Raw genomic sequence first — 19145 nt, forward strand, 5'->3', positions numbered from 1 at the left:
ATGGTTGTAAATTATTATTTACAAATTATTATTTCCTCTACATTTTAAGTGTGCCCTTCTTCCTTGTAGTCAGGGCCAGCGCCAGGCATGCTGAGGCCCTTGGGCACCAGCCTGCCCCAGGCCCCGGCACACTCATGCATTCACGCATGCCCCACCTGCCTACCTTTCCCTTGGTGAATGATGGCAGGTTTGCAGCGCAACCAGCATTTACATCAAGGGAGAGGTAGGTGGGGCATGCAGGTGGGTGTCATGGGCCTGTGTGGCAGCAGGGGGTGCCTGGGAGCTCCCTCTCATGATCCACAGCAGGGTTGGGAGCCAATGCTGCCACAGATCATAGAAGGGAGCGCTACCCACCCACCCTAAGGAGGGGCTCTTCAGGGGCCCTCAGCCAGGGCCCAAGCTGGCTGCCTTCTGGTGCCAGCCCTGCTTGGAGTGGTCATGGTTCTCCTCTGTTGTTTTCATCCTGAGGGGCAGATGAGGCTGAGAGATGGTGTGTAGCCCATGGTTACCCAGAAAACCTTGTAGTTTATTTCCATTTTAAAATTTAATTATCCTTATCCAGGCTGTCTATGCAGGTGAGAAGGAATGATCCCGTCACTTCAGCTAGACCTGGAAACACCCTAATTTAGCTAAGATTTCTATCTTAATTTCCAATCAGATAATTATTTTTTGTTTCAGTGGTATGCTCCAAGCAACTGTGGTTGATTCTTAATGTATCATGCTTAATGACATCACTAGGGCCTGCCTCTCTGACATCACTAGGGCATTCCTCCATGATACCACTAGGGCCCGCCCCTGAAATCTCAGGGTTTGGGATGCTTCTGACCTGGCAGCCCTAATTAGGATCTTTGGGAACTTCTTAGGTTAGGAGTTCCCCAAAGAGGAAATCATAAATTGTAGAAAACCTCCCCTGCATTGTGCCCTGTTGTGCCCTCTCATCTTATATAGGACAATAGGCCTGGCCAGTGCTCTCAATATACTGCCTGTGTACCTTAGAACATGCTTCAGAATCTTTTGTAATGCACTGGAATTCCGTGGCAGATCCTCAGGGATTTCTCAGAAGACAAGTTGATGTAGAAAGGATAGGGATGGAATGATCTGTCAATTTCGGTTCTCTCAGTTTCTCACTTTTCTAATCTTAAATTCGGTTCTCCACATTTCTGCAGCAATTTGCATTTTTCTTTAAAAAATCCTCATGAAAATTCTTCAATATTTTAGTGCACATTTTTCCTAATAAATACATTTATGTATGCAGTTTTGACTAACGTACACATTTTAAAAACAATTTATCCTTATATTATGCATTTTTTAATGTTATTTTCACCAATATGTTCATTTTGTGCACACCTTCCCCTAATATATGCCTTTTGGTAAAAATTACTCTTTTGGAGTACTGCATTGCAGAATTCTGATAAGTGTGAATTTTGAAGGATGCCTGTGTTTTGGTTCTCATATTGTCTCATAAGTGCGTATTTGATAAATTGGGCTTTAAATGAGAACTGAATTGAATTTCTCCTGCATCCCTAAGAAAGTGACCTTGTTCTCATGTAACATTAAGCCAAACTATGGCTTAGTGCAAACAAACAAGTGTGAAGATTCTCAAAGCAAAGATTTCAGCCACTGCACTCCTCTCAAATTCTGCTACTGCCACTCTATTCAAAGCAGAGCCATCGTGTTATTTAGTGTTACATATGAACCTGGGCTCATGGTTTGCTCATTGCAAACAAACTTGAGCTGTAACCAAGGTTTTTTCTTAGTTTACCATGCTGATGCTTTGTCTGGAGTAGACAAACCACGAGCCCAGGTTCAGACATAATCTAATGCAAGCTTAAATTCAATTTGCCACATTTCTACTCCAGTTTGTGGATTTTTATAAGGTCCACATTAAAATTCATCAGCATTTCAGTGTACATTTCTCCTAATACACATATTTTATATGTAAGTTTGCCTAAAATGCATTTTCTAAGCAGTTTCCCATAATATAATGTATTTTGTATGTTCTCTAATATATACATTTTATGCATGCTTTCTCCTAATATATGCATTTTGTACATATTTTTTGGTTGAGGACTGCATTGCAAAATTCAGAGAAATGCAAATTTTGAAGAATTGCCACATTTTGGTTCATGCATGGTTTTCAGAAGTGTGATTCACATTAAAATTTTAAACTGCATTTCTTCCCCATCTCTACAAGAGGAACAGACAGTGCAGCAGCCAGCATCAGGGCCAGTGTCTTTTTATGCTTGCATTCATATACAGGCATACCTCGCTTTAACGTTCGCAATGGGACCGGGGAGTATACTTTAAGCAAAAATAAACTTTAAGTGAAGCAATTGTCTTCACTTGTACTGCACGCAATCACCACTAGATGGCAGCGGCGTCATGCCAACAAAGTGTACGTTATTGCGAAGCATGTGAACGTTAAGCGGGGTATGGGGACGTATGGAGCATGTACGTTATAGCAAGGCAACGTTAAATGAAGCAACGTTAAGCGGGGTATGCCTGTATGTGTGCATCTGGGGCTTTCTTTAGGTCTCTCCTCAGTGTATTTGCATTGTATGTGCTTGCATAAACAGAAAGTTTCCTATATGTTTAATTCCCTGACAGGTCCCTCTGATGTCTGGAGAGAGTTGATTTTTTCCATTGTACAGGCATGAGTACAGCCTAGAGTCAGGGTAATTTTCTTAAGTGATCTGCTCTGTCTATGTTTAGTTTTTTCTTTTATGTATTCACCCATTGTACCTGGACTAGTCTCAACCTTAGAGTTCATCCAGCTATAAAACAGGTGAAAGGTTTGTAGTAGATACAGTGGTGTGTGATTTGTCCTGCAATGTACAACTTGGCTCCTTGCTCTGCATTTAGGTTATCTCCTCATTTCTGATTCATAGCACAGTTGTAGTCTGGATTGTGTTAAATTTGTCTATGTGGGCCTGATATCATATGCAAATGGCATTTGTTGGTGGCAAGTGCAATGGCTATACATTGACCTTATACAGAGTCTTTTCTGAGAGTACCATTCCTGAACATGGGCATGTGCAGGCCTCACCCATATAGAAGACTTTCTACCCTAAGAATTGGCAATCTTAGCAACAAAGCACTGTGACTCTTGGAAGGAAAACAAGTAAATCTGCCTAGGAAAACCTAAGAGCCTTATCCAGGACTTTCTGTGTTATGACCTGACACTGTAATTTATACCCCTTTGAGGTTTCATGCTAAAGGAAACTATATATTTCAATAATGTGAAACCTTCTCTTACCTGCTAGTGATGAGAATTTCTGCTCTGCTTCCTGTGCCTCATTTGACAAGGCCAAAGAGAGCTTAAAAAAAACTTTTATAGCTGCCAGTGATCAATGACATGGCAGCATCCAGCATTAACAAATGCCAATTGAAATTCTGCTCGTCTCTAAATCATGGATTTACCGGTTCAATAAAGATGCCATTTAAAGTCCCTTTTTATAGTAATGATATTTCATTATATTCATAATTCACAACAATTAATAGGATGGGTTGTGTAGGGACTTTTATGATGCAATTGCAATTAGAGATATGACCACCATAGTTCAAAATTATTTTAATTATTATGGATAATTAGCCAGTTTTAATTTTTGCATTTGTGGGCCTCTTATGGCTTCTAGAATTGCTCCTTCACTATCACCTCTTGGTAATTGTTCCTAACAGAGGGAGAATTAGACCAAGCAGGAATCGGAAATGTGTGCTCCTGTGTGAGAGCTGCTCATCTTTAATTTCTTTGCAGTTGGTGGGTTTAGGATCTAATTTATGAGCAGTATAGCTAAAATGGCTATATTGTGCCATTAGTTCATACCTAATTTCAGAAAAGCATGTTTTTGGTTCAGTGTAGTGATGATAGTATCAGTTGCTCTAGGCAGTGATGTTATATGATAGCTTACATCTGAAATACATTTTCAAACAGTACAGAACAGTTTCAAAGGCATGGAGTTTTATAGGAGCAAGATGGAAACAATAAAGAGTGTGTGTGTGTTTCCAGGCTGGAGTGGGTGTGTGGATCACAAAACATTGTTGGTTTCAAATACTCCAATACTTCTACTTAAATAGGAACAAAAAGATTTAAAAGGCTCCAGTCCAAAAATGTGTTAAACCAGAATACTAGGACTAAGTATAGTCTAATCTCATTAATTTCATCTGGATTTAAACAAGACCTCTAAATGAATTTAGGATGGATACCCAGCCTCCAAAGTTAACAAGTCTACTGTTTGCTAAATAACAATTATGCTATAATTTTGCTTGTGAAAAGCAAATGTCTAAGAACCAAACTACCTGTTATGAGGGAACAAACCTTTTTTCCTTATAAATAAAATACATGAGCAGCTTTCCTTCCTGCCCGCCATCTGTGAAGAAACAGAGCAATGTGAATGAAAAACTAGTTTGCTCTTAGATGGTGTGCTGGCCAAAGATTTACTTGTAGAAAGCATGGTAAAGCTACCCTATTCCCATAAAACTCTGCTTTCAGTTAGTTAAAAGTGCTAAAGATATTTGAGCTATACCATTGTATGTGGCTTAACAGACACACTTAATGCACAGACTTAGGGCCAAACTACACTGCAGCTGTATATAACGGTAGTCTGACTGTGGTTTGCTTCCCACAAAGCATCTTCAAGCAGGGTCAAGTATAGGCATGGGTGAGAATTTCTATTCAGTTTGCATTTCAAGCAGAATTTATCAAATTTGCAATTTCCGAAACAATATGAGAACCGAAATACAGCTATCCTTTGAAATTTGCATTTATTAGAATTTTGGGATGCAGTTCGCCAACTAAACAACATTTACAAAAATGCGTATATTGGGAAAGCGTGCATAAAAATGAATCCATGAGTGAAAATAACATGGAAAAAGGCATGATGAGAAAAATGTGTAGCTTTGTCAAAACTTCCCAATAAATGTGTTTATTTGGAGAAATTTGCACTAAAATGGGGGAGAATTTTCATGAGATTTTTTTACAAAAATTCGCAGATCTCTGTAGAAATGTAAAGAACTGAATTTAACATTGGAAAAATGAGAAACTGAGAGAACCGAACAGACAGATCTTTCCATTCCTAGTCAAGTAACACTTTCCCCACCTGCTGCTTCACCTCTTGAAAGTTCCCAACCAGGTGAAAAGCTGCTTATGGGATTCAGGGGGAAAGGAACAGGAGGGGTAAGAATTAAGCATTTCAGTTCCATTTCTCCACTACCTACCATGCCTAAGAATGGTTTGTCACAAAGAAGCGACTGTCAGGCTAACGTTACATATAGCTGCACTGTAATTTTTAATTTTGTCTTAAATGTGTATGGGGCTTTTTTTGTTAAAAAATTGCTGTTTGAGAGTTTTAATAGAATAAGAGGCTGTGTGGAGATATTAATAAATACCCTAATATACTAATCACCAGTCATGTCTCCCCTTTAATAAAATCCTGGTTCTTTAAGTCTACTTCCTTGCAGTGGGGGCTCTGTTTCCACTTGTCTGTTTCTAGTCTTAAGGAAAAAACATGACACAAGAGAATGTGATCAGATGTCTCTGCTTAAAAAAAAACACCCTTTCAGCTCAGTTAATACTGAATAAAGCTATATTGTTTCTTCATACTGGTGGTGGATGAAAGAAGCCAATGGCTAAGAGAGGATGGCTAGAATATTAAAACTAAATCCACAGTTCCATTCAAAATTCCCCACCCTATAGACTGGCAATGAAATTGAGGGTGGAGGCTGAAAATATTGCCAAATATTTTCAGGAGTGCTGAAATTCTCCAATAGTTTAGGAGGAGCCTCCCCTGAAAAAAATTCTCAGAAAATTATTTTCTCAATCAATTACAACTACCCATGTTTACATTAAAATCACAACCCTCTCACCTGTGCAATTTTTAAACCAAATATTCCTCCAATTCTCATATCTGAAGTTGTTGTTAGCCCCAAATTCACCAGCTTGTATGTGTTGCTGTTAGCCCCAAATTCATCTGTGTGTGTGTGTGTGTGTGTGTGTGTGTGTGTGTGTGGAGATACAGTCACAATACCTGAAGTTTTCCTTGATGATGCTCCTTAGGGGTGAGGGTGAGGTAGATTGCGAAAGTAGCACAAAGGAAAAGGGTTAAACCCCCCTCCCCCAGCACCATTGCTCCCATTACCCCCCCCCCCACTTTGGCTGTTTTAAAAAAAATGGGAGATGTCCCGTGTCACACCTACTTTTTACTCTTGGAACTCTCTGAGATTTTGTTGGCAACCTAGAATCTCCTTCCAACACCTTGCAGAAGTGTAACCACTTGCAATTATAAACCAGACATCAAAAGAAGTCTGCCAATGTTTCCAAAAGGTGTTGGGTACTTTAGCAAGTCTGCAGGGACTTGTGTTGTTAGTTGAAGGGACTTGAATGGGCCTAATATGGGTAAATGAATTTCATTTGTCAAACAGGAGCAAGTAGATTTTATTAATATTATGATATAAAATGAATGTACTGGCACCAAGATTATATACAATGTAAGCTCTGTGGCTAGAATAGCCAACGTTGTGCTGTCCAGATGTTGTTGGACTACAACTCCCACAATCTTTGACCGTGCTGGCTGGTACTGATGGGTGTTGGAATCCAACAACATATTGAGGGCACCATATTGACTATCCCTGCTCTGTTGGATGCAATATATAAAGTTCAAAAAAATAGTAAAAAAAACAAAAAAGCCCCTCCCTACACAAGAGTCTCAGAGGATAGAACCAATGGATTTGGCTCACTGAGACCAACTGTGGCGTCAATAATATTTCTTACATTTCTCCTCCTCCTCCTCCTCCTCCTCTGGGTAAATGGCGTAGCAAGGCCAAAGAAAGGCCCTTAAAATGTTTCCATTTAAGCAAGCCTTTGAGCTTGGAAAAGTTACCTTTTTGGACTACAACTCCCATCAGCCCCAGCCAGCATGGTCACTGGATTGGGCTGATGGGAGTTGCAGTTCAAAAAAGTAACTTTTCCAAGCTCCGGCCTTTCTGGACACATAGATGTTGATCTGCTTTTAGTTCTAATCCTTTTAGTTAGTTGCTGTTTTATTGTTTTAAGTATTTTAATTGCTTGTTTTTAATTATTTTATTGATAATTTTAAAATTTTTTGTAAACCACTTAGAAGTCTTGACATTCAAGTGGTATATAAATTTTACTAAATAAAATAAATATTACCACCACCTACCATCAACAGTATTATCTTGCTTCACTCACAGCATTTCATTAAGCCTTGTATCCTTCACAAGCAACCATAAAATCTCCAACACCAAGCTCCAGAGATTCCTGAAGGGCATCCCTCATAGACAAGTCCGTAAGATTCAAATCACTAAACCTACAAAGGAGAAGCTCTCTGTCTTCCAGATACCAAAAACAATTCCATATGACATGATCAACTGTTTACTCCATCTTACAAACCTAACACCCAGAGTCATTCCTCCCAGCCCTGAACAAACCACTCCAAAGAGCACAATATCCCATCAAGACTCTGAACAGACTCACTTGTCTCTGCCACCTTTTTCATTTAAAAATCTAAAAATCCTCCAACAACAGACAAAAGTAGAAAACTTTCCTACCTGTAGAACCTACCTCCCACTGGCAGCGGCAACACAAGGTCAATATCCCTATGTTCCAGAGTCTTCCTAGCCATCTGATCTGCCATCTCATTCGCAACAACACCCACATGAGCTAGAACCCAATAATACTGAACCAAAAGACCCATTAGCTGCAATTCAGTATTCAAAAACCGTATTTTACTCACCAGATTACATTTACATCCCATATCTCTACTCTGAAAAGGCAACAGTCTGTGAACACAACTGCCCTGACAGGTGTCACATCACTAATCCACACCAAAGCCAAATAGACATCAATTCAGTAGTCACTATCGAAACCCAATCAGACAAATGTTAAGTCTTTAGAACCCTAAATGCTTGAATACAAAAGGTTGTGCCCACATGGTCACCCTTTGGTTCCCAAAACCCATCTGTATAAATTGCCCACTACTTGTCCCATTTAGAAATAATATATTCCCTTGCTCTACTTTTAGATATTACTGGTGCAAGTGACTTTTTGTTGCTCCACCACATCTCAGATCAATCACAGCCACCCATAAGGCTAGTGAACAGACAGTTCTTATATTTCAACTTTAAAATCTAACTAGAGTTCAGGGATAGTCTTAACAAAGTAATCCATATGCAACCATCATTATTTGAATAATGAATTCAACTTCTCAGATAGCCCACAGCCTTGTACTCTTAAGGCATTTGTAAAACACGTAGTACATAACAAACAAAACCAGAACAAATAAATTACATGAGTGGAAATGTATTGAAAGAAATATGTACAACTGAGGCGCTTCCAATTCTTGCATCAAAATTGCCATACTGTAAGAGAATGGATCACCCACTCCTGCTGCATAACCTTCATTTGCTTTAACCGCTACTTGTGCAAAAAAAGCCTTGCAAGGTTTACTAAAATGAATTGCGGTTGTGCAGCAGCCCACCCTCATAAACTGCACACAGAAACTTTTACTTAAAAAAATGTTCCAGGACATTTTTTTAATTGTAAGAGAGGATGGATTGCATGTTATATGAGAGGGTAACAGGAGGGCAACTAAATCCAAATAGAGATCGCAATCTGGATTAATAAAGCACTCAAATTACATAAACTACAGTTTATTACTAAATCTCTTGTTCCTTTGATTGTGATTAAGAAAATACATGTTTATGATATGATGAACAATGTACCCCTGTGTGTGTGTGTGTGTGTGTGTGTGTGTTTAAAGAAACATGAAATTTGGTTTAAAATCTTCAGTCTAGTTCTTCAAGAAGAATTAGTAGACCATGGTTACTTCCAGACAGGTGTTTACTGCAGGACTGTTGTTGTTCATGCATATAAGTTCTTTTGCAGCATCCACAATGTCGTTGGCAGCAAAATGCCAGCTCGTATTTTACCAAGTTTAATCCAGATTTATCCTTTCCAGGGGAAATCTGGTAACAAAAAAGAAAAAAAGCTGTTGGCAATGACCTGTTCGCAATATCTCAGTGCCCCTTTTGCAAAGGGCCAACCCTACCATTAGGTAAAGTGAGGAGGCTGCCACAAACTGCACGTCCTGGGGGGGGGCAACAGTGGCAGTCCCCTGGCTATTTCTCCTGACCTCCTGCCCATTCCTCTCTGCTGAAGGATAGAGCTATGTGCCCAACACAACCTGTCCTGCACCTACCAAAACTAGCCAGCTGATAGTTAAAAGATGCTATCCTTTTATTAGTGTTAAAGTAAGATTGAACTGCTAGTCCAGTCACCTTCTGTATGTGGAATGGGCGGGGGGCACTATCTTGTCCTTCACCTGAGGCAGAAAAATATCCACTGCATTTGCAAATTAAACCCCTGTCTGAAAGCATCTCATGCGACTCCATGTGAATGGTCTCCACTGGTGCCTAAGCAAATGTGCCTGGCAACTGGGTTAAAGAGCATACAATTTCTCCTTTTTCCATGCTTATAGGACCTGAGTGCCTTCTTCCCTTAGACCTTCTGGAAAGGAAAGCATAGCATACCAATAATAACAGGATGCACTCAGATCTCTATCTCTCCTTCCAATCTGGCTCCTAGAAAATCTTCATGGCTCCTGTGGTTTACACACATTTTTGCATCTCTGATGGAAGTACTCTGATTATTGCATCTTTTATTTATTTACATTTATCCTGCTTAATTCAAAGCCCTTTTTTTATTCTATCATAATATTCATAGCTACCTTTAAACCACAGCATGTTAGGTTGCATACCTGGGGATATTACCTTCATATACTGTACATTACTGTATATTTCCTAACATGATACAATCTGCTCTAATCATCATTAGAGTACTGTATCCTCATTAACTACTTCAGACATCACCTCATTGATTGCAATTTCTTTAACAAGGTTGTGCAAATCATATAATGTAACAGAATCAAGTCCGTACGCAAGATCACATTCTTCCCTTTGCTCTCAGGTAATCGAGCATAGCTGCAACTAACATGCCAGCCATCATTATGATACGTATTAGAACATTCACATAAAATTGCATGGGGGTGGGGGGAATTCACTCTGGAGAGTACAGTGAGAAGTTAAAATGTGTTAGCGGTTAACTAATCTACATTAAATTATCTTGAGTGTATACCCTGAGTCTTGATGCAGTTCACATTTAGTGATCTTCCCAAAATTGCAGTTGTAGTTCTCACATTACATCTGGAGATGCAGATATAATTTATGGGAATGCACCTGTGTCTCTAAAGCGAACAGTGAGAAGTAGCCTCAGGCTTGCAGTCTTCAGCAACTTGTTCCTGAATAATTAGAAGAAAACTGTTGGTTATGACATCTTTTATATTGTTATATTTGTCCAAGGTTTTTTAAAAGAAACTGGCATATTTATAGTTTAGCTAGTTTGAACACAAGCAGTCACAACATCAAACCTTATTAGAACATCTGAATTGTCAAAGGAATCCTTTTCAAACTTTTATCAGCAAGATCACAGTTTATTAGCATGTCTTCCCTGCATTTTTTCTCTGTTACTAGCTATGCAAGATGCAAATGAAGTATCACACATGGCTCATTCTGAACATCACACTGTAATTAAGATTGCAGATGGCCAAAAAATAAACAGTGCTTATTCACATAAGACCAATATTGGAAGAGACTTCAAGAGACTGCAAGTAACTTCAAATGGATTAAAGGTTATCCAGAGTTTCTCTGGTGCTAGTGTTAGTTAACATTTGGGCCCTAGATTGGCCTTCACAAAGAACCTCCCTGCAGCCAATGATGCCAAGATAAAGGTGAGTATTTATGTCAGATTCTAACAAACTAATCACACATGCATGGCCCCTACCTAGGGCTTAATTTGTCCCACCAGAGCTTAGTCCTGTATCCTGTTTTCTGTGCCAGTTCATTAGTTACAAATGAGTGATATGATGGAAATGTGATGGATGCAGTGTGTGTTTGTTTTTAAAAGGTGCTGAGGCTCAAGTATGTTTGAGAAAATCATACCATCTTCTTTCAAAGGCTATGCCAAAACAACAAGAGGTATGAGGAGTAAGTATCCAAATGCAAAACAGAACAAAGAGCTCCTTTATCTTTTACATTTGTGAAGAAGAGAGAACTTCAACAGGTCACTTTTTTATCATTAATTTTTATTCAAAGTTTCAAAAAACAAAACAAAACAAAAACAAATTAATAACTAATACAATAAAATAAAATGTTGACTTCCGATTTGTCGCAGATCAGTTATAGGTCTATAATATATAACAAACCTGTCTCTTAATATATTACAAAATCACTTTCCTCCAGTAGTTATCTTAATTAATCATCAAATCTCATTAACATCACTTTAGTCTTTCCGCAAAAAGTCAAAGAGAGGTTTCCAGTCCTTGAGAAATATATCCATCGATTTTTCTCCAAATAAACATGTCGATTAATCCATCTCATCAAGTCTGCTAGGTCCAGTAGTTTCAATAGCCATTCTTCCATTATCAGTGTTAATTCCATCTTCCATCTTCCATCCTTGCATCCATAATAATGTTGCTGTCATAGTCATAGTCATATAATAAGAGTCTGATGGGAATTTCCTTCCTCACAAATATTTTCTTGCCATCAATTCTGAATGTGTTACTGAAATGTTGTTGTAAAGTCATATCTCTGTTCTTCTTTTTTACGAAATGCACTGGCACATCTCTTGAGAGTTTTTCCGTTGTCACATATCTATAATTAATTCTATAGATTTTCTCTATTTCAAGCTCCATCACATCATTCCAGTCCAGAAATTTTTTCGAAACATTAATAGCTTTATCTCTGATATCTTCATCAATTTCTTCAAGGACAACGCTGAATTCCAAACAGTAATCTTTATCTCTAAGGTCCATAAACTCCAAATCTTTTTCCAGTTCCACATTTGATATATCTGTTCCAATCTCCAGGACTTGCATCTTCCCTTTAATTTTTCTTTCTTCTTCTATTGGTTGTCTAGTTATATCTTTGATCTCATCAACCTCCTCCCTCATAAAATCCCCTATTTCTTTCAACTCCTGCTTCATTTTGCCAAATTCAATTTTCATCTCTTGCTTGCCATGTCTCAGTTCCTGCCTCGCCATCTCAATCTCATCCATTATTTTCTGAAACATATTTACTTCCAGGGTCTCAGCCACTCTCTTAATCGTCATTTTTAAAACCAAGAAGAAGAAAAAAACCCTTCAATTTCCAATATAGCACTATTCCCAAGCAAAGAGCAATTTATTTCTTTTTCCAGCAACAAAGGAGTTAATATTCCAAACCTGATGACATCATAATGTAGACAGCACAAACTGCCTTATCTCTTATGTGTCCAAGAATGCAAAACAAATTCAGTTCACAGCATCCAAATAGTTAGTGGCATAAAGAACAAGCAGATTCGTCAAAATGAAGTAGACCAGAAAAAATAGTCCCAGACATATAATACTCAAAAGTTCATATAAATCAAATTTTTTCTCCTCAGATCAGATGCCTCTCATCCGTTTGTATCTTTATAATGCTCAATTCCAGGCCAGCTTTTTGCAGTAAAAACAAAGATAAGCTATTTCGATTTCCTTCCGCCTTAATTCCGTGTATAAAAGAGAAAAGTTATAACTCACCCAGGGATTCTTTACTGCTGATTCTTTTAACAAATCTCTTTTACTGCAACAATTTAAGCCAAATGATAAAGATAGACAGAAGAATGCTTGCCTGTTAAAATCTGTTTTTCTTTGAAGAAAAGAAAAACGTCTCGCTTAATCAGTTTGAGCTTGCTTGAAATTCCCTGGCTCCGTCCGACGTTGCTGGCTGGTCCTTTGTTCCTAATGAATTCAAGTCCCCCAACAAACACAACGAAGCTTGTGGATGATCTCTTCGTTTCTCCCTTGCCTGGGAGAAAGTTTTTACCAGTCAAAAAAAACCTTTTGGCTGGTTTTAAAACTGAAAAAGCTTCCTCTGAGATGAGAGCTCGCCTCAGAGGCAGGCACAAGCGAAGCAATCCTTCCCGGAAGTCCTCAACAGGTCACATTTTTTTTTCAATCCTGGTATGACAAACTGCACCTGGCAAAACTCCCGTTTCTACACAACTATTAAAAGTGCATGGGCCATGTTCTCATTTGTGTCTGGCTAGTCTTGTGTGGAACTGTAGTGGTTAGCGAAAGTAGCAGCTGGAGTGAAGAGCAAGGGGGGGAGGCATTGCTTACCTGGCTTCCCAACACGGAGTTTACTGCTAGTAACCAGGAGGGGGGAGGTTGGTGCAGTGTGGGTGAAGCTGTGGGAGTGTCAGATTGGCTCCACTCCTACACTTGCATCTTGTCCAGCTCCCTGCCGCTTTGTTCCTCCACCTCTCTGGCAGCAACCTCTGTATTTGAGAACCAGGTAAGCAATGCCATCCCCCCCCCGCCCTAGCTGGCCAGCTAGGAATAGAAGGACCTGTCAATTACGGTTCTCTCAGTTTTTCATTTTTCCAATTTTAAATTTGGTTTTCCACATTTCTGCAGCAATCTGCAGTTTTGTTCTGGTTTTTTTTAAAAAAAAAAAACCTCATGAAAACTCTTCAGCATCTTAGTGCAATTTGTCCTAATAAATACATTTTTGTATGCAGTTTTGACTAATGTATTATTTATTTATTTGTTTTATTGAATTTATATCCCGCCCTTCCTCCTGAAGGAGTCCAGGGTGACAAACATTTTTTTAAAAAGTCCACTAAAAACAGTTAAAACATTCAAAGACACAATTATAATTAGAAACATTCTAAAACACAGTTGAAAATGTTCTAAAAGTTACTGAAAAACATTTTTTCATCAGTGATTTTTGGGTTGCCAGGAACTGTTCCTTCAGCCATCAAATGCCTGGGTAAACAGGAATGTTTTCAGATTCCTCCTGAAACTCAATAGTGATGGAGACAGACTCTCCTCACTAGGGAGGGCATTCTACAAATGGGAAAGCCACCACTGAAAAGACCCTGTGATGGGTCAGCACCAACCAGGCAGTATTCGGTGGCAACATCATCAACAAGGCCTCACCTGCCTATCTTTGGGTCCAAGATGTAATTTTCCAAGCAAGTTATCCTAACATAGTTCCTTGTTTAATGTTACTTTCACTAACATATTCATTTTTATGCACAGTTTCCCATAATAACTGCATTTTTGTAAACATTGGTTGGAGAATGGATATCTGGATCCTTAGGAACACAGCTTCTGACCTCGATTTGGAACTGAAACCAATTTGTTTGCCCTGGTGGATGACCTGCATCAGGAGATGTTCATGGGGAGTGCAATCCAATTCTGGAACATAGATTTAACGCTTTCTAACTGTGCCACCTCACTCTCAAAGCTGCTATTTCCTCTAGGATTGTCATTGGGATTACAACATGACAAGTTAAAAGACCCTATGAATATAAAAAAATAAATAAGACTCTTCCCATGTGTCATAATCATGATGCTGATTGCCTTTTCCCCTTCCTGCAGCTGCTGTTTTTTTGGAAATGAGACAGAAAGGAGGGGAATACATTAAGGTTAACAATCATGTAGTTTGACCCTTGCTGAGTAAATATGCATGAGATGGGTCTACACACTTGCAACACTGGACACAGTTGAACTAACCTGCGGTGGACTGGGCTTTTAAATTTGAAAGGCCTTTAACCATTTTCTTTTTAAAAGTAAAAGTTTAAGAAATGTCAAGCTCAGAACTAAGTAGCTGTTTCTTTTCCTATTTGAATATCCACTTCCTGACTAGGCTAGGAAAGAAACAGACTTTTCAAGGCTGATCTTATAAAGAGTTAACTTGCACAGGGCAGGTAGTCTACCTCCTCAAACTCAGATGATGCAAGGTCAATGGCGAACACACCGAGAAAGTCAGAGTTGCTTTATTTTTCTTGTCAGCAGGTCAAATAAAACACTGCTGATGTTCCATTTATCTGGTGTGACAAGCAAACACTTGGCAGCCAGTGCAAGCATACACTGGAATCTGGCACCCGTTTCCTAGCCCAGCTGTCAGCCTGCTGACTAATCACTTCATCCTGAAGTTAAAGCAGCTCTAGGTTCTTAACACACTTTCATCTCACATACCCAGGCAGAGAGCTATTTACTCTGCTAATGCAGGTATTAATTATAATTTCCCCCCAGTTTTAGCAGTAGGCTACTTGCATGTTCTTTTCTTTTCTTCAATATTTCTCTCATGTTTACAATGGTTGTTGAAGGTGGGAGTTACATACCACTGCTTCTTCTACTTACCAGCAAGCTGTAATGAAAGGCTCTAAAAATATTAGATTTTCTTTGCTCTCTCTGTGTGTGTGTGTGTGTGTGTGCATGTGTGTATGCATGTTAAGGTTTTATTTTTAGCTTTGTGTTCAGGGCTTTATTTTTTAGCTAGCATAATATTGTAGCAATTAGACTGTAAGCATCATACAGCATGCACCTGGCTTTGTGAGGGCTGCTAATTTACCTTAGGTTTGCATTATTGGATGGCATTTGCCATCCTGTCAGCACAAATAGCATCTCTCTCTCAAGGACAGAGTTAAGATATAGGTGTAGCCTCTGAGCTCTCTTCTTGGCAGCAATTGCTTCATTTGTTGTGCTCAGCAAAGATGGTAGAACTGAACCTTTTCTATAGTGGTACCCCAGTTGTGTTCTGCCTCTGGTTGCCAACCAGATCCAGGTATTCTTGGAGGAAACAGATTTTCTAGATCCATTTCAATCGGGATTCAGGCCTGGATTTGGTACGGAAATTGCCTTGGTCGCCCTATATGATGACCTGTGTCAGGAGAGAGACAGGGGGAGTGTGACTCTGTTGATCCTCCTTGATCTTTCAGCAGCTTTCGATACCATCGACCATGATATCCTTCTGGGGCAACTGTCCAAGTTTAGTAATGGAGGCACCACAGTGCTGTGGTTCCATGCTTACTTGAATGGCCAGTAGTTCTTGGGAAGCATTGCTTGGCTCCGTGGGCTCTCTAGTATGAGGTCCTGTAGCAGTCCGTTCTGTCCCCTATGTTGTTTAACAACTACATGAAACTGCTGAATGGGGTCATAAGGAGTTTTGGAGTGCATTGTCATCAGTATGCTGATGACACACAACTCTATTTCTCATTTTCATCTTCTGGAGGTGAGGCACTGGATGTGCTGAATCAGTGCTTGGTTGAGATAATGGACTGGATGAGGGCCAATAAACTAAAGCTTAATCCAGACAAGACTGAGATGCTGTTGGTGGATGGCTCCTCTGACCAGCTGAGTGGTGTGTGGCCTGCTCCAGATGGGGTCACACTCCTTCTGAAGAAGCAGGTTCATAGTTTGGGGTTTTTCGTGGATCCACTGCTGTCACTTGAGGCACAGGTGGCCTTAGTAGTGTGGAGTGTTGTCCATCAGCTTAGGCTGGTGGCCCAACTGCAATCCTATCTGGACAGGGTAACCTGGCTTCTATAATCTCTGTTCTGGTAACCTCAAGGTTGGATTATTGCAATGTGCTTTACGTGGCGCTGCCTTTGAAAATGTTTCAGAAAGTTCAATTAGTGCAGAATGCAGCTGCCCAATTGTTGATGGGTTGAAGGCAAACAGAGCATATAATACTTATCCTGTTCCAATTGTACTGGCTGCCCTAATGCTTCCAAAAGCATATAAAGAGTCCTATAAAGCTCTTAATGGCTCAGGACCCCAGTATCTTCTGGAATACCTCTCCCAATATGAACCTACCCAGACCCTTAGATCTTCCTCTGAGGCCCTTCTCAAGGTTCCCCTCTGAGGGAGGCTCGGAGGGTGATGACAAGGGAGAGGGCCTTTTCAGTTGTGGCTCCCCATGTGTGGAATATGCTCCCCAGTGAGGTCTGCCTGGCACCTTCATTGTCATCTTTTTGGCACCAAAGATAAACCTTTTTTCCCAGGCATTTGATAGATTTAGATGGTGTTTTGTTTTAATATGCTGCCAAACCATCCTTCCCCTGCGTTGGGGTGCTATTGCTATTGTTTTGTTGCTGTTTATTGTTATGTTTTTATAGGGTGTTTTATTTTAATACATGTATATCCAGTGACTGCAGATTATTTTTTTATTAAGTCAATATTTGTCCCACTCTTCCTCCTGAAGGAGCACAGGATGGCCATACAACGTCATAACACAGTATAATCCAAAGATTTACAGTAATTTAAAACAACTAAAAAACAAATTTTCAGTATATATACCACAGTTTCCAACTTCATGATATATTCTGCAACCCTGATAGCACTGCTGAATGTTGTGTATGGAATGTGCATTTAATTTAAGAATAGAATTACAACTGAATTTTCTGTTACCTTCTTTATAGAGGACAGGGTGGCAATTTACAGTAAAAAGCATACACAGATGTCCTCTTCTTCTGTGATGTCAGAAAGGTCAATGTGGTGTGGGCATTATGTGTGAGGCTAACTGGATAAGCCTGTTGGATGCTGGAAACCAGACTAGATGTAAGAGTTCTGGGGCAGATGGGCTAAGAGTTCTAGGGCTAAACCAGACATCTGATGATGACCACCTGCCCAGTGCAGTCTTTGCTTCTCTGGTGTCAAAGCCGGCAAGAGTGATACACTTCAGCTGAGACTGTAGATAACATTAATTTTGAAGGAGCTGCAAATAATTGCAGGTACGGATGATGATAAAGTATAAATGAAATGAAAATAAAAACAGAAAAAGTGTAATGTACTTTGTGAGGGAAAATAAAGCTCATATCCACTGTAAAATTAGAAGAAATGAATAAGATAGTCTGTGTTAATTTAAGAAATTGGATGCAGGGATGCTAAAAGATGGGTTTCATTGGGCAAGAAGAATTTTGCTGTCAAAAAGTCTATGCAGTTTTGTGTAACTTACATTGAAGTAGCATCACTTAATAGGCTCTGTCGATCTGATTCCAGTGAGAACTCAACTGCATTCAGTTTCGGGGAGTTATCCTATCAGAAATGTATAAGCAAATTGTATGTTTAGAAAAGAGCAATAAATATGAACTACAGCCAAAAGATATTGACTTTGGAGAAAAGACATGAAGATCTGGGCATGTGTAGTTGGGCTTGAGCGATAACAAGAAAGGCAGCGATCAAAAGTACATTTACTCCCAAGCTCTTTGAAATAAATGAGATGGGTAAATGTGTTTAGGATAGTGTATAAGAGTCATAGTACTCTACAAATTTGAAAGGTTTCAACACTAGCCAGGCAAAGATTTAGGATTGTGGAATAACTGTACAGTTATAAAATAAAAATAATAAATTATATAAAGGTACTGACGCTACATATTAGGGGCATCACCTGCCAATGATATGTTTTAAACTATTGAATATTTTCCCCAGGGAAAAGGTATTTGTCTGAGTAATTTAAAAGCAATGTGTCCTATACTGCAGAAAAGATTCTTCAACTGCACAGGAAATCAGTTGGAAAACTTAAATGGTCACTTCCTTTCAAATATTGAGGACTACAGCAGTGTGGCGAAATATTAAGTCACTGATCATTACAAACATTCAAAACATAAAGTTCAAGTAATTTGACTGGAGAAGAAAATCATGAACTGTAATTAAATATTCATCAAAGAACTTGTGGAGCTATAATGTTATCGTTGCCAGATTACAACTAAATACTTGTGACTAGTGAAATCATATTGTCTGAAAGCGGGGGAAGCTAAACACATAATCTAGATGTTCAGAAGGTGAGCAGTTTTTTATTCTTTTTATAAAAGAATATTCCTATGGATTGTTCTTTTTTCTAGTAAACCATTGATGTCCTCTCCTTTCTTTTTCCTGATAAGGGTATAAGTGGACAACTATACTCCAGTTATTCAAGTAGTTGATGTTTTCCCCTCCAGTGTGACTTGAAAGTTATTCTAAGATGTTAAATATTAAATAGAAAAATAATGCATGAAGTGTAATTCTGAGAATATACCTTTTTGCCCCTTAGGGCCTCTTCACTGTTTACATTTCAGGGAGAATTCTCAACTAGATATGAGTGTTAAGCAATTATATATCCACCTCCTTTGCCACAGAGTATATTTTACTTTTTTAATGCAGTACAACTCTGATCTAAACTATTCAACATCTATATGAAGTTGTTGAGAACAGTCATAGGGGGATTTGGGGTGAGGTGTCATCAATGCACTTATGACACTTGGCTCTGTCTTTCAAATGCGGGGGTTC

At 39.1% G+C, this 19145-nt stretch overlaps 1 protein-coding gene and 1 long non-coding RNA gene across 2 annotated transcripts in view; one reads left to right on the forward strand and one right to left on the reverse strand.

Moving 5' to 3' along the window:
* Positions 1 to 19145, forward strand: part of AFF3 (ALF transcription elongation factor 3) — a 424912-nt gene that overhangs the window by 356025 nt on the left and 49742 nt on the right. The window lies entirely within an intron of this gene.
* Positions 8649 to 14993, reverse strand: LOC133384933 (uncharacterized). The gene is made up of 3 exons (XR_009762729.1): positions 14813 to 14993; positions 10148 to 10310; positions 8649 to 8979 (listed from the first exon to the last, which is right to left on the reverse strand). It is a non-coding gene; the product is annotated as an uncharacterized LOC133384933 (long non-coding RNA).

The sequence above is a fragment of the Rhineura floridana genome, chromosome 5 (assembly GCF_030035675.1).
Source record: "Rhineura floridana isolate rRhiFlo1 chromosome 5, rRhiFlo1.hap2, whole genome shotgun sequence".
In the NCBI taxonomy this organism is placed as follows: domain Eukaryota; kingdom Metazoa; phylum Chordata; class Lepidosauria; order Squamata; family Rhineuridae; genus Rhineura; species Rhineura floridana.